The sequence below is a fragment of the Meriones unguiculatus genome, chromosome X (genome assembly GCF_030254825.1).
Source record: "Meriones unguiculatus strain TT.TT164.6M chromosome X, Bangor_MerUng_6.1, whole genome shotgun sequence".
In the NCBI taxonomy this organism is placed as follows: Eukaryota; Metazoa; Chordata; class Mammalia; order Rodentia; family Muridae; genus Meriones; species Meriones unguiculatus.
This window is the reverse complement of record NC_083369.1, coordinates 151523354-151536138: the sequence shown is the minus strand read 5'-3', so window position 1 is coordinate 151536138 and position 12785 is coordinate 151523354. Positions and strand designations below refer to the sequence as shown.

Below are 12785 nucleotides of genomic sequence, written 5' to 3'. Positions count from 1 at the left end.
AGAGAGAGAGGAGAGAGAAAGAGGGAGAAAGTAAGGGAGAGGGAGGAACAGAGAGGAAGAGAGGGGCAGAGGGAGAGGGGGAAAGAGAGCAGCAGCTAGAGAGAGGGAGAGAGAGTGGGAGATAGAGGGAGAGAGAGGAAGAGAGAAGGGGAGAGGGAGTGAGAGAGGGAACTAGAGAAAGGGAGAAAGCAGGAGGGAGGAAAAGAGGGAGAGATGGGGAGAGAGAGTGAGAGAGGGAGAGAGAAAGGGAGAGACAGAGGCAGACAGATGGAGAGAGAGAGAAGTAGATAGAGGAAGAAAGAGGGAGAGTTAGAGTAAGAGAAAGACTTAAAGGAGAAAGTGTGCAGAAGACACACAGGATGAGAGACACAGGAACAGAGGGAGCTAGGGAGAGGAATAGAGAGAGAGAGGGAGGGAGGGAGCAGAGAGGGGTAGAGAGAAGGGGAGAAGAACAGAGGGAAAGAGAGGCAGGATAGGAGCAAGAAAGAGGGAGGGAGAGAGAGAGTGGGAGAGAGAAGGGAGAAATAGAGAGACAGAGAGAGATAGGGAGAGAGGAAGAGAGGGACAGAGAGAGGGAGGGAGAAATAAATGGAGTAAGGGGGAGAGAGTAGGAGAGATGGGGAGAGAGAGGGAGAAGTAGGAAAATAGAGGGAGAGACACAGGAAGAGAAGGACAGAGTGAGAGATGAATAGAGAGAGAGAGAGAGGGAGGGATGGAAATAGACAGGGTGGAAGAGAGGGAGGGGGACCTATTCAGAGGGAGAGATGCACAGGAAGAGAGGGAGTGGGAGAAAGACACACACTGAGAAAGAGGGAGAGAAAGGGAGAGGGCGAGAGGGGGAGACAGGAAGAGAGCAGAAGAGAGATAGAGAGGGGGAAGAAAGAAAGACAGAGAGAGGGAGAGACAGAAGGAGAGAGAGAGAGAGGAAGAGTGAGAGAGAGAAAGAGAGAGGGAGAGAGAGAGGAATAGGGAGGTAGAGGGAGTGTTGAGGAGAGGGAAAGAGAGGGATTGAGGGAGAAATAGTGCAAGAGAGAGGTAGAGAGGGAGCTAGAAAGAGGGAGAGAGAGGGAGAGAAGGAAAGAGGGGGAGAGGAAGTGTGAGGGAAATGGAGGGAAAAGGAGAGAGGAAGAGATGGAGAGAGATAGGTAGAGAAAGTGGGAGAGAGGAAGGGAGAGTGAGGGATAGGGAGGAAGAGATATGGAGAGAGAGAGGAAGAGAAGAACAAATAGGTAGGGATAGAAGTAGGGAGGGAGAGAAATTAAGAGAGGGAGAGAGGGAAAGAGAGAGGGAGAGATGTTGAGGGAGAAAGAAATTGAGAGGGAGAGAGAAAGAGAGGAGAGAGACAGAGAGAGGGAAACAGGGCAAGAGAGCTAGAGAGAGAAGGAGGGGCGAGAGGGAAAGAGAGGGAGAGAGGGTGGTTGAGATAGGGGAAAGAGGTAATGAGGTATCTAGAGAGAGAGAGCTGGAGCACATGAAAGAGAGGGAGAGAGGGGGACAGACTCAGAGGGAGATGGAGAGAGGAAGAGTGAGGGAGAGGGAGAGAGAAGGAGAGAGGAGAGAATGAGAAAAATGGAGAGATAGGGAGAGAGAAAGAGAGAAGGGACAGAGAGAGTGAGGGAGAGAGAGGGAAATGGAGAGAGGGAAAGAGAGGGAATGAGGGAGAGAGTGGATGAGATAGAGGGAGAGAGGAGGCTAGGGAGAGTTAGAGAGAACCTTGGAGGGAAAGAGAGGCAGAGAGATGGAAAGGAAGAGTGAGGTTGAGAGGGAAAGAGAAGGAGAGAGAGAGAGGCGGAAATACATTAAGTAGAGAAAGAGTGAGAGGAATCGAGAGATGGAGAAAGAGAGGGAGAGAGAAAGATGCAGACAGAGGGAGAGAGAAGGAGATAGAGGGAGACAGAGGGAGAAAGAGAGAGGAAGAGAGAGCCATAAAGGAGAATGTGGGTGAGAGACATACAGGAACAGAGACACAGGAATAGAGGAATCCAGGGAGAGAGGAATAGAGGGAGCGAGAGAAGGAGGGAGAAAAAGAGAGAGAGAGGTTGGGAGATGGTTGGAGAGAGAGAGGAGGACAGAGGGAGAGAGAAAGGGAGAGTGAAGAGATGTGGATAGTAGGAGAGAGATAGAGAGAGAGGATAGATGTACAAAGAGGGCATGAGGGGAGAGATATGGAGAGAGGGATGAAGGAGTCTGGTTAATGGAGTTTTGCCTCCTAGCCTTGGCAGACATGTTTCTCACTTAAAGTTCAGTTTCTCAGAGACTGACCTTGGCAACTTTTCTAGCGGGTGTTCTGTTCATGACAACTAGATAACAAACTCCATGCAGCCCTTGGGACCAGACAGTAAACTTTGTGTAACCTTGAGTGACTCCTCGGATGCTTTGCCAAGATGAGCTGTTACCATGAGAAAATTGCTTGTGATCCTTTGCTTTATAAGTGCTGCTTGTATGTTTGGTAAAAGGCACCTTGATCAGAAACCTTGACTTGGTGTCTTCCTTGTGTTGTCTGTCTCCCCACCCCACCCCCACAGCTCTCACTCAGGCAGTATTCAGGTGTTGCTGCAGGCAGTAACAGAGGGAGAGTGGGAAAGAGAGAGGGAGAGAAAGGGAGACACAGGGTGAGAGTGAGTGAGAGGGAGAGAAAGAGAGAGAGGAATAAGGAGGGAGAGATTTGGAGAGAGGGAAAGAGAGGGAGAGAGAGGAAGAGAGATGGAGAGAGAGATGGAGAGAAAGAGTGAGAGAGGGAGGTAGACAGAGGGATAGAGAGGGAGAGTGAGGGATAGGGAGGAACAGAGAGGAAGAGAGGGGGGACAGAGGGAGAGGGAGAGAATTGGAGAGAGGGAAACAGGTGGTGCTGCAAGGAAGAGAAAGAAAGAGTGGGAGAGATAGAGAGAAGTAGAGAGGGAGTGAGAGAGAGGGTGAGGGTGGGACAGAGGGAGACGGGGGAGAGAGAGAGGAGGCAGATAAGGGGAGAAAGGGAGAAAGAGAGAGAGAGGAAGAGAGAACCATAAAGGAGAAAGTGGGCAGAAGACACACAGGAAGAGAGACACAGGAATAGTGGGAGCTAAGGAAAGAGAAATAGAGGGACAGAGGGAAAGAGAGGGACAATAGGAGGGAGAAAGAGGGAGAGAAAGAGAGAGGGAGAGTGAGGGAGAGAGAGTAAGAGAGAGGGAGAGAAGGATGAAAGAGAGAGACAGGGAAAGAGGAACTGAGGTATAGAGAGAGGGAGGGAGAAAGAAAGAGAGAGTAGGAGATAGGGAGAAGGAGAAACAGAGAGGGAGAAAAACAGGAAGAGAAGGACAGAGGGAGAGAGGAATAAAGGGAGAGAGGGGGAGAGATGGACAAGAAGAGAGTGGAAGAGAGAGAGGGAGAGAGAGAGACTCACAGTGACAGAGACATAAGGAGAGAGAGAGAAAGAGAGAGAGGGAGAAAGATGGAGAGAGAGAGGCAGACAGGAGAGAGTGAAAGAGAGAGAGGGAGAGAGAGACTCACAGAGAGAGAGACACAGGAGAGGGAGAGAAAAAGAGAGGGAGAGAAAGATGGAGAGAGAGGAGAGAGGGAGAAGGAGAGAGGTAGACAGAGGGAGAGACAGAAGGTGAGAGGGATAGAGGAGAGAAATTGAGAGATGGAGAGGGAGAGGGAGAGGAAAAGAGAGGGAGAGACAGAGGGAAATAGAGGGAGACAGAGCCATAGAAGGAGAAAGCAGGAGGGAGACATACATGAAGAGAGACAGGGGAACAGAGTGAGCCAGGGAGAGAGGAATAGAGTGAGCCATGGAGAGAGGAATAGCGGGAGAGAGAGGGGGAGGGAGTGAGGGAGAAGGAGAGAGGGACAGAGGGAAAGAGACAGAGAATGAGAAAGACAGAGGGAGAGAGGGAGGGAGATGGTGGGAGAGAGAGAAAAAAGAGAGGGAAAGAGAGAAGAAGAGAGGAGAAAATGGAGAGATAGGGAGAGAGAAAGAGAGAGGGAGAGATGGAGGGAGAGAGAAAGAGGAAGAGAGATGGAGAGAGAGGGAGGGAGAGAGTGAGGGAGAAGGGGAGTGAGATGCAGAGGAGGGGGAAGTTTAACCAAGAGAGAGAAAGTGAGAGGAAGAGAAGGACAGAGGGAGAGAGGAATAGAGGGAGAGAGGGATGGAGGGATGGACAAGGAGAGAGTGGAAGAGAGAGGGTCACAGGAAGAAAAACACAGGGAGAGAAAGGGAGAGGAAGAGAGTCACAGTGAGAGAGGGAGAGAGTGAGAGAAAGAGGGAGACAAGGAGAGAAATGGGGAGAGGCAGAGAGAGGTAGAGATAGATGGAGAGAGGGAGTGACAGGGAGAGAGCATGAGGCAGGGGAAGAGGGAGGGATAGAGAAAGAGAGAGGGAGAGGGAGATAGGTAGAGAAAGAGGGAGAGTGAGGTATAGGGAGGGATAGAGAGAGGGAGTGAGAGAGAGGGAGCAAGAGAGAGGGAAATAGAGGGAGACAGAGGGAGAGAGGGAGAAGGAGAGTGTGGGAGAGAGAGAGTGACAGAGTGAAAGAGAGGGAGAATGGGAGGGAGAAAGGAGAGAGAGGGAGGGAGACAGTGGGAGAGAGAAAAGGAGAGTGAGTGAGAGAGAAGAGAGATATATAGAGAGGGATAGAGGAGAGAAATGGAGAGAGATTGGGAGATAGGGAGAGTAAAAGAGGGAGAATGGGAGGGAGAAAGGAGAGAGGGAGGGAGACAGTGGGAGAGAGAGAAAGAGAGAGTGAGAGATGGAGAGAGAGGGGGAGAGAGGAACAAATATGGAGAGAGAAGGGAGAGGAAGAGATATGGAGAGATGTAGAGAGGGAAAGAGAGAGGGAGGAAGAAAGAGGAAGAGAGGGAGAGTGAATGTGAGGGAGATAGAAGGAGAAAGAAAGGGAGTGAGAGGGAGAGAGATAGTGAGAGGGAAAGAGAGAGGGAGAAGGAGGAAAAGAGAGGGAGAGAGACACGAAGAGGACAGAGGGAGAGAGGAATAGAGGGAGAAAGATGGACAAGGAAAGAGTAGAAGAGAGAGGGAGAAAGTCACAGGGAGAGAGACACAGTGAGAGTTTGAGGGAGGGAGAGGGAGACATGGAGAGAGAGGGGGAGAGGCATAAACATAGAGGGAGACAGAGGGTGAAAGGGAGGGAGAGAGGGTGAGAGAGGGAAAAAGCGGGAGAGAGAGGAGAGAAGAGGGAGTGAGAGGGAAGGGAAGAGAGGAACAGAGAGGGAGAGAGTTGCAGAATGGGAGAGGGAGAAAGGTAGAGATGGAGAAAGGGAGAGACTGAGTGAGAGAGAGAGGGTGAGAGAGGGACAGAGGGAAAGAGAGGGAGGGGGAGAGAGAGAATGAGAGAGAAAGAGAGGGATCAAGGGAGGGAGAGAGGTAGAGAGAGCAAGAGAAGAAGGAAGAAAGAGGGAGAGAAAGGAGCTAGAGGAAGAAAGGGAGAGTGAGGGATAGGGAGCAACAGAGAGGGAGGGAGAGAGAGAGAGGAAGAGAGGGACAGAGGGATAGAGGAAGAGGGAGAGAAAGTGGTAGGGATGGAGAAGGAAAGAGAGAGACAAGGAGTGAGAGGGAGAGAGAGGGAGGAGAGAGGAGAAAGGGAAAGAGAGGAAGAGAGAGGGAGCAAGAGGGAGAGTGGGAGAGAGAAAGTGACAGATGGAGAGAGAGGAGAGAGAGGGATAGAGATAGGGAGAGATGGAGAGAGAAAGGAGAGTACAGGAGAGAGTGAAAGAGTGAAAGAGAGGGGGAGAGAGATGGAGGGGGAAAAAGGAAGAGAGAGGGAGAGGGAGAGTCTGAGGGAAAGATGAGAGAGGGAGGGAGAGAGGGAGGAGGAACAGAGAGGGAGAGAGATGAAGAACATGAAAGAGAAATAGAAGTAGAGAGAGAAGGAGGGAAAGGGAGAGTCACAGGGAGAGAGACACAGGGAGAGAGAGGGAGAGAGGAAGAGAGGGAGAGAATGAGAGAGGAAGAGAGGGATAGAAGGAGAGAGGGAGAGACAGAGGAAGAGAGAAAGTGTTTAGAAAGGGAGGGAGAGAGGAGAGAGGAAAAAAGGGAAGAGGGAGAAAAAAGAGAAGGAGATCGAGGGCAGAGAGGTAGAGAAGACAGATTCTTGTGAAGAAATTAGAACCCAGGTTTGGGTAGTCCCTTTGACAGGCTGGAGACCCCCCCCCCAGCGTCATGGCTGGCCCCTGGGAGGATGTGAGGAGGCCTTGATTAGAGTGACCTGGCAGCAAATGGGACAGACTGAGGAGGACACCCCTAACTAGACCAGTCTCCTTGCATCTGGAGGCAACAGCCATTCTCCCACACAGTCTTTAAACCAACATCTCCCTGCTGTGTGCAATCAGGGGTCTGTCAGTCATACTCTGAGACACTTTGCCCCTAGCACCTCAGGGCAGAGATACTGAGTGGGTGTGGGCACAGGGAGCCCTGGGGACAGTGAGAGGAAAGGGAAAAGTACACAGAGATGACAGGAGCTCATCACGAAGGTCAAGAGAGCCCCCTAACCAGGGTAAAGATGGGGCCGGGCTGGTGGCCTCATCCAGGGACCAGGCAAGGACCCCACCCAGGGCCCTTAATGTGATGTCGCAGCCTCAGCCTTCTGTGTTCACTGTGCTTGTGGACTAGAAGGCAGCATGGCACAGGGACTCACTGGCAGCCTCTTGATAACTTCCCGTAGTGGGCACACCTGGCTCAGTCCTGCTGCAACTTAATGAGCTGGAGTGGGTGGGAAAGGGGGCTCCCCTTCTGTGAGGGACAGTCAAGGGGGGATGGAATGGAGGAGTGAGGCTACCACTGAACAATAAAATGAATAAAAAAGAAAATAATAAAGTAAAATTAAATAAAATGAAGTAAAGTAAAATACAATACAATACAATACAATACAATACAATACAATACAATACAATACAACACAACACAACAATTTCCGGGTGGTGGTGAGGACAGCCCTGCAGTTGCCATCATTGTGGCTTCTACCCTGAACATGAGGATGTGCGATTCCCCGAACCCCGTCTGCCATGTCAGGGATCAGCATGAAGCTCCAACAATAAGAATGGTGGGGTGAGCTCGAGGTGTGTATGACTGGCAGCCCTGTGTCTTTAAGTACACACACATACCCTGTCACTTGCTCCCAGGGACTGAGGCTCTTCCTCGGGTCTGTCATTGGTTGCCCACCCTCCCCTGCCATGTCCCTGGCCTCAGAAGATCAGCTACTTTTCTCCCCGAAGTTCCTTCTCTGATGAGGAAAAAGCCATCCCCCAGCACCTTCATTTTCTGTTTTACATGCATCCCTTGTCCCTCACCATTGGTGAATCAGGATGACCAAATGTATTTGTCTGTTTATGTTTGTAGAACAGTCTACACTGCAGGCCTATAGTTCACTTTGCACTTCCCTGAGTTGCTTCAGTGACGGGAGAAGTGTGCAGGAGCTACAGCTGTAGCAAACTGGAAAACCTATGCTAGATGTTAAAAAATATCTCACTTTTACTCTAGAATAACTTCTATCAACACGTGTTTATTTGACAGGGATCTTTATAATGTCAGGATTTAGATCTCTGTCGTGTGTCTGTGTAGGTATGTGTGTATGCCTCCATATATGATCTATCAGTCTTTATATATCTACAAATATCTACAAGTATCTACAAATATCTACAAGTATCATATATCCTCCATCTATTATATTCTATCTGTCATCTATCTCTATCTATCTATCATCTATCATTCATCTACCTATAATCTCTCATTTTGTCACCTATCTATTATCTATATCTACGTCTCATCTATCTATCTATCTATCTATCTATCTATCTATCTATCTATCTATCTACCTCTCTATCTGTCTATGAAGGCAATTTATTAGAGTGACTTACAGTTTGTAGCTCAGCATTTCCAACAATGGCTGTCTACCAAAAGAATGTCTAAGAACACAGTAGGTGTTTTGGAAAAAAAATGCTGCATGTCACAGCCAGATGGCAGTATATTCTGCAATCAAAAAGTGAGCATCAATGCCAGTTAGGGAGTGGACTGCTATAGGAGTGAGCAGAAGAAAACAGCGATGACAAGCTTCGGTCTGTGTCCTTTCTGTAGGCAACCAGCACATGTGTGGTCTAGATTAAAGGGGGCTGCTTATCTCAAATGATGTCTATTTAACGTCATAACTCCTTACCTCAGAGATCTTAATGAGAAATAAGTCTTTGTATTTCAAGGGATTTCATAAAGGAACCAAATCCTCAGAGATGTGACTGGTCCCTTAGTTTCAGATGTGGTCAGGTGGACAACCACGAATGGTCTACACCTTGTTCTAGTATGCCATAGCGGCTGTTTGGTACATGATGAACTGATCTTAAAGACTTCACTCTGAGATCTCACATGTGCCCATTGGAGCCTGGTCATTGCTCTGGAACTGTCACCTCGGCCTTGTACTCATGGCAACATAAGCCTGTTCACTGTGGCTCACTGTGTGAACATGTCAGAGTTGGTGGCCGATAGAGACACCCTGAGGAAACTTGATGATGGGCCCTTAAACAGCTCCCCAGGCTCTCCAGCTCAAGGGCACATGTGCTTCTCATGAGTTCCATTTTGTGGGCACATTAAAGGTGGTATGCGGCCGGGGAAGAGGGTATCAGGGATGGGCATCATAGATCTCTGTCCTCAGCTGGACCTGGGTGACTCCGGAGAGCTTCCTTCCGATGAGGCCATTGAAGTTGAGGCTGTGTTCACACACTGGCACCTCAGAAACCCTTGTAGAACAGGAGAAAGGGGTAAGGCTCAGCCACCAATCCCTTAGTTTCCACCTTAGCAGCCATCCAAGGAGGAAGTTCTTCATGACTACCACATCTGAGAGTGTTCATGGATCGATGTCAACTTTTTGATCTTCACCATCGCAATCAAACATGGTCCACAGTTGACCCCATCAAGATCAGTGGGGTCCCCTACATCACCAACTTGGGCCAATGGTGAAAGCGCTTCTACCTCAAATATGATTGGTTGCCACAATGACATGAGTGTCTGAGTGCCTGAGAAAGATCTGCAGGCATGTGAAGAAAATGGAAAGGCAGACCTCACTGTCTCTTCCATGCAGTTCAAGTCCAGAATTACACCTTCATCTGTGGTTTGCACAGAGGAGGAAACCTCGCAAGAGAGACATGGTGTCATCATGCCCAGAACAATGGAATACTTCTATGATGGATTTTACTCAGACTAAGCTACAGTGGAATTTCGGTGATTGGTGATTTGGTAGCAGTTGTTCATCATCTCAAAGCAAGGGGATATGTGGAAACGAGAGTGCCAAAGACTGTAAAAATGACAGTGGTGCATCAAATCTACACGTTCCCACACAGAAATGGAATTGTGTAGCACATTGACACTTTGTTCAGGCTTTTTTTACATGGAATGTCGATTGTGCAGGATTTGGTTTTTATGTCTTCTTGGGGGTGTTTTGTCTTCAGGCGTGATGTTCTTTTGTCTTTTTGGCACACCATCGTATTAACTTGAATTAATCAGCTTTCTCAGTTTTTTATATTTAGTGTATCATTTACATATTAGAGAATAAGCATAGTCTACACATTGTAAACTTGGGTCTGAGGGGGAAACTGTGTATTACAAGCATAAAAAAGTGGATTTATATCTTAAGGATTTTGAGCATATTGTGCATACAATACAGCTTTGGCATCTGACATATACTGCCATAAGTGTTTTTGGGGAAAATGGGCAACATTTCGATAAATCTTTAAAGTTTTTGTCAATGATGTGAAATAAAAAGAATCTTTACAGTAACTTGGTTCTCTTAAGGTTGGCAGTCACTAATATTTGGTCTTCCTATAAGAGAGATAAAAAGTAAGGCTTTTATATATTCCAGGTGGATTTCATTAACCACCTTCACTATCCTAGGACTGAAAATGCCAAAGATGACCTGTGACGTATAGATTGGGCTACTTTTGAACATCCCTTCCATTTGAGGACATCCTGGTGAACATCATAGATGCCAGGAAAGCCTGTGTATGAATATTAAGGCTCCTGGGCCTGAATTGACCACATATGTGTGTAACTCACTGACACTGATGATGAGAATTAGCTGTATAAAGTGGGGCTAGTAAGTGTGTGAGTGACTGTGAATGGCCATTAATCTCCTGGACTGTTAAAAAAGTATTTTCAAATGAAGCAAAACATGAGATAGGAATTCAAAATGTGGAGAGCCTGCAGCACGGCTTGGTGCTGGGCAGGAGCATGTGACTGACAGAACTTCTTACTCAGAACCTTCCACTCTCTGGATGACACTCTCCCTGACACAGATTTCCCGTGACTTAGAAGAGGAGGTAATGACTGAATCCTCCCAACGGATCATGTCAGTGACAACACTAAAAGGTAAAAACACAAAATATGAAGTATGAAGACTTTCTGTTGGTTCTTTACAAAATGCATGGGTTCAGCCAAGGCAGACCCCATGTCTGCCACAGAAGCTCATCTGTCTGACCTGAAATCATTCTCCACCCCAATTTCTTTTCTGATTCAAAGCACACTACCCCTGCTGTCTTCTGCCTCAGACCTGCCTCAGCAAGACAAGGCCCATGGGAGAACCGAAGACACCATCTATTGTACACCCACCTTGTTGATGTAATTTCCCAAGCAACGCATCTACTGCCTTCCCCCTTTTAGGAAGCTCAAGACACAGAAGATTCTGGAACACTGGGTAGCTGGTAGATAGTGTCTACTGCAAATAAATCTCCTTTGTAGGCCCCTTAAAATTCTGCCTGTGCAAGGGTAATGGCATTATGCAAATAAATACTAGAATTACTGAGGAATTTCAACCCCTTCCTTTCTGTAAATGACTTATCAGCACATCCAGCATGATTTTATCATTTTCCTTATTGCTACAGTCAAAGATATGAATTGATGGAAGATCCAATTAAGTGTTTCATACTATTATTGTGAAGTGTAAGTATTTCGTCAAAGATGTCGGTGGTTCTCCATACATTCTGTGTTGCATCCAAATGAAGCCAATTTTATCAAGGTGCAACACTGAATAAAGAGCAGAAACAGAATGCCCATATCCATGATTCCTCATCTTTCACTAACATATTGTTCTGTGACCCTGGGCTGTGAACTTGGCACCTCACACACAGTAGGTGATCATCACTCCAATACCAATTTATATCTGTCCAGTTACAAGCAAAAGTTTAATTTTGTGCTCAGGCTGTTTTAATTGTGAACTATCACACGTAACTCTCTCTAGAAATGAACACTGTGGAGAAAATAGGAAAGGGATGATGATGGTACCATCCCCATTACCTGCTCAACCCACCATCATTTTTTGTGCATGATTACGATATATATTCAGATGGTTAAAGAAGTCGTGTATGTGTGTGTGTGTGTGTGTGTGTGTGTGTGTGTGTGTGTGTTTTACATAAATGAGCAGACTGTGAACATTAGGTTTCTTTTGGCTTCTTTCTTCTGAAGGGTTAAACAGATATGAAACTGTTCTAGTTAAGGTCATGCGATCATCCACTACAATAATTTGCACATACCCCCGTTTTGGAACATGCATTAAAGTTATTTAAAATCGTTGTGTTTTGCAAAAAAGGATGCAGTAAGAGTGACCATCAATGAGACTACAAATGCTTATTCTACCATTCGCTCTAAGTCTTGAGGTTCCTAGTCATCAAATAGAAACAGAGCAGCATGTGAGGTGTACAGTCAAATAGTGTCCAAACCCCCTTACAGTCGGGACTCCTGCCAGAGTCATATATATCAAGGCCTTTTATGCATATTTATCTATGGTGTAGGACCTGAATAGTGTATACAGACCACTTCAGTAGAATATTGAAAGAGCAGGGACCACTGAGAGGATTAAGTGCTCTGTACACCATGATCTATAAGTATTCCCACACTTTTGTTATGTCCCCAGCTTGATATTACACTTGTTCTATCTCATGTTCAGATTTGCTCGGGCAAAGGAGTGGATCTGGAGACTGGCTGACTTCTCTGTAGCCTCCTGTCTTTGGGGTTTGGGATAATCATTGTGAGCAGCAGATTCTGGCACCTGTGGGAATTTGAAGATAAGCTTGTTCAGCTTCTGTACATCGGACTCTGGGAAGCTTATTGCATCAGGAGTTTGACATCTGTACTTCTGTGACGAGAAATCTGGTGCACAGCCCTGTCAACCCAAACTAGACCATCTCACCTGAATTTTGCTCAGCAGCATTAGGGTCAGCATCAAAAAAGCCCCGTCCATGAGATTCCAATACCGGGCTGCAAGGGCTCTGTCTTCATTCTGGTCCTCAGTAGCCTGTGTAGAATTATTTCTGTGATCTGGAACTGTGTGGCAGATCTCTACAGCAAAACCACCCTTTACTTTCCACCCATATTTCCAGGAAAGGAAGCAGGCTGATAAATGAGCACAGTGCTCATGTGCCCCCAATAGGTCACCAGACAACCACCCTGTCACTCCTTGGTGCGATTATGATCCTTGAAACCACAGAGGAATCTGAATGGCAGCATCCTTCCAAACAGGCCAATCAGAAGGTCTGAGAAGAGAGTGTTAGTGTTTGGAAAGTGTGCCAGGTGACTCCATGCACAAATGCCCTGCACCTACACAACACTGATGTAGTTTTCTATTTAAAATAAAATAGCTTTGATTTTGAGATTTTGTCTGAATATAAAATCTTCCCTGACTGTTCATTGTGTTTCTTCTTTAAAGATATTCACACCCCAAACTCTGCCTCCTAAGATGATGTGTTCAAATCACACCAACTCCCAATAACCAGCAAAAATGCTGGTGAAATGAAAATGACTCAAATCAAAGAAGCAAATC

General features: G+C 47.0%; 1 pseudogene; it reads left to right on the top strand.

The window, feature by feature from the left end:
* The window catches only part of LOC132649981 (uncharacterized), a 90167-nt pseudogene extending 77665 nt beyond the window's left edge, over window positions 1-12502 (top strand).
* Window positions 12503-12785: the final 283 nt, after the last annotated feature.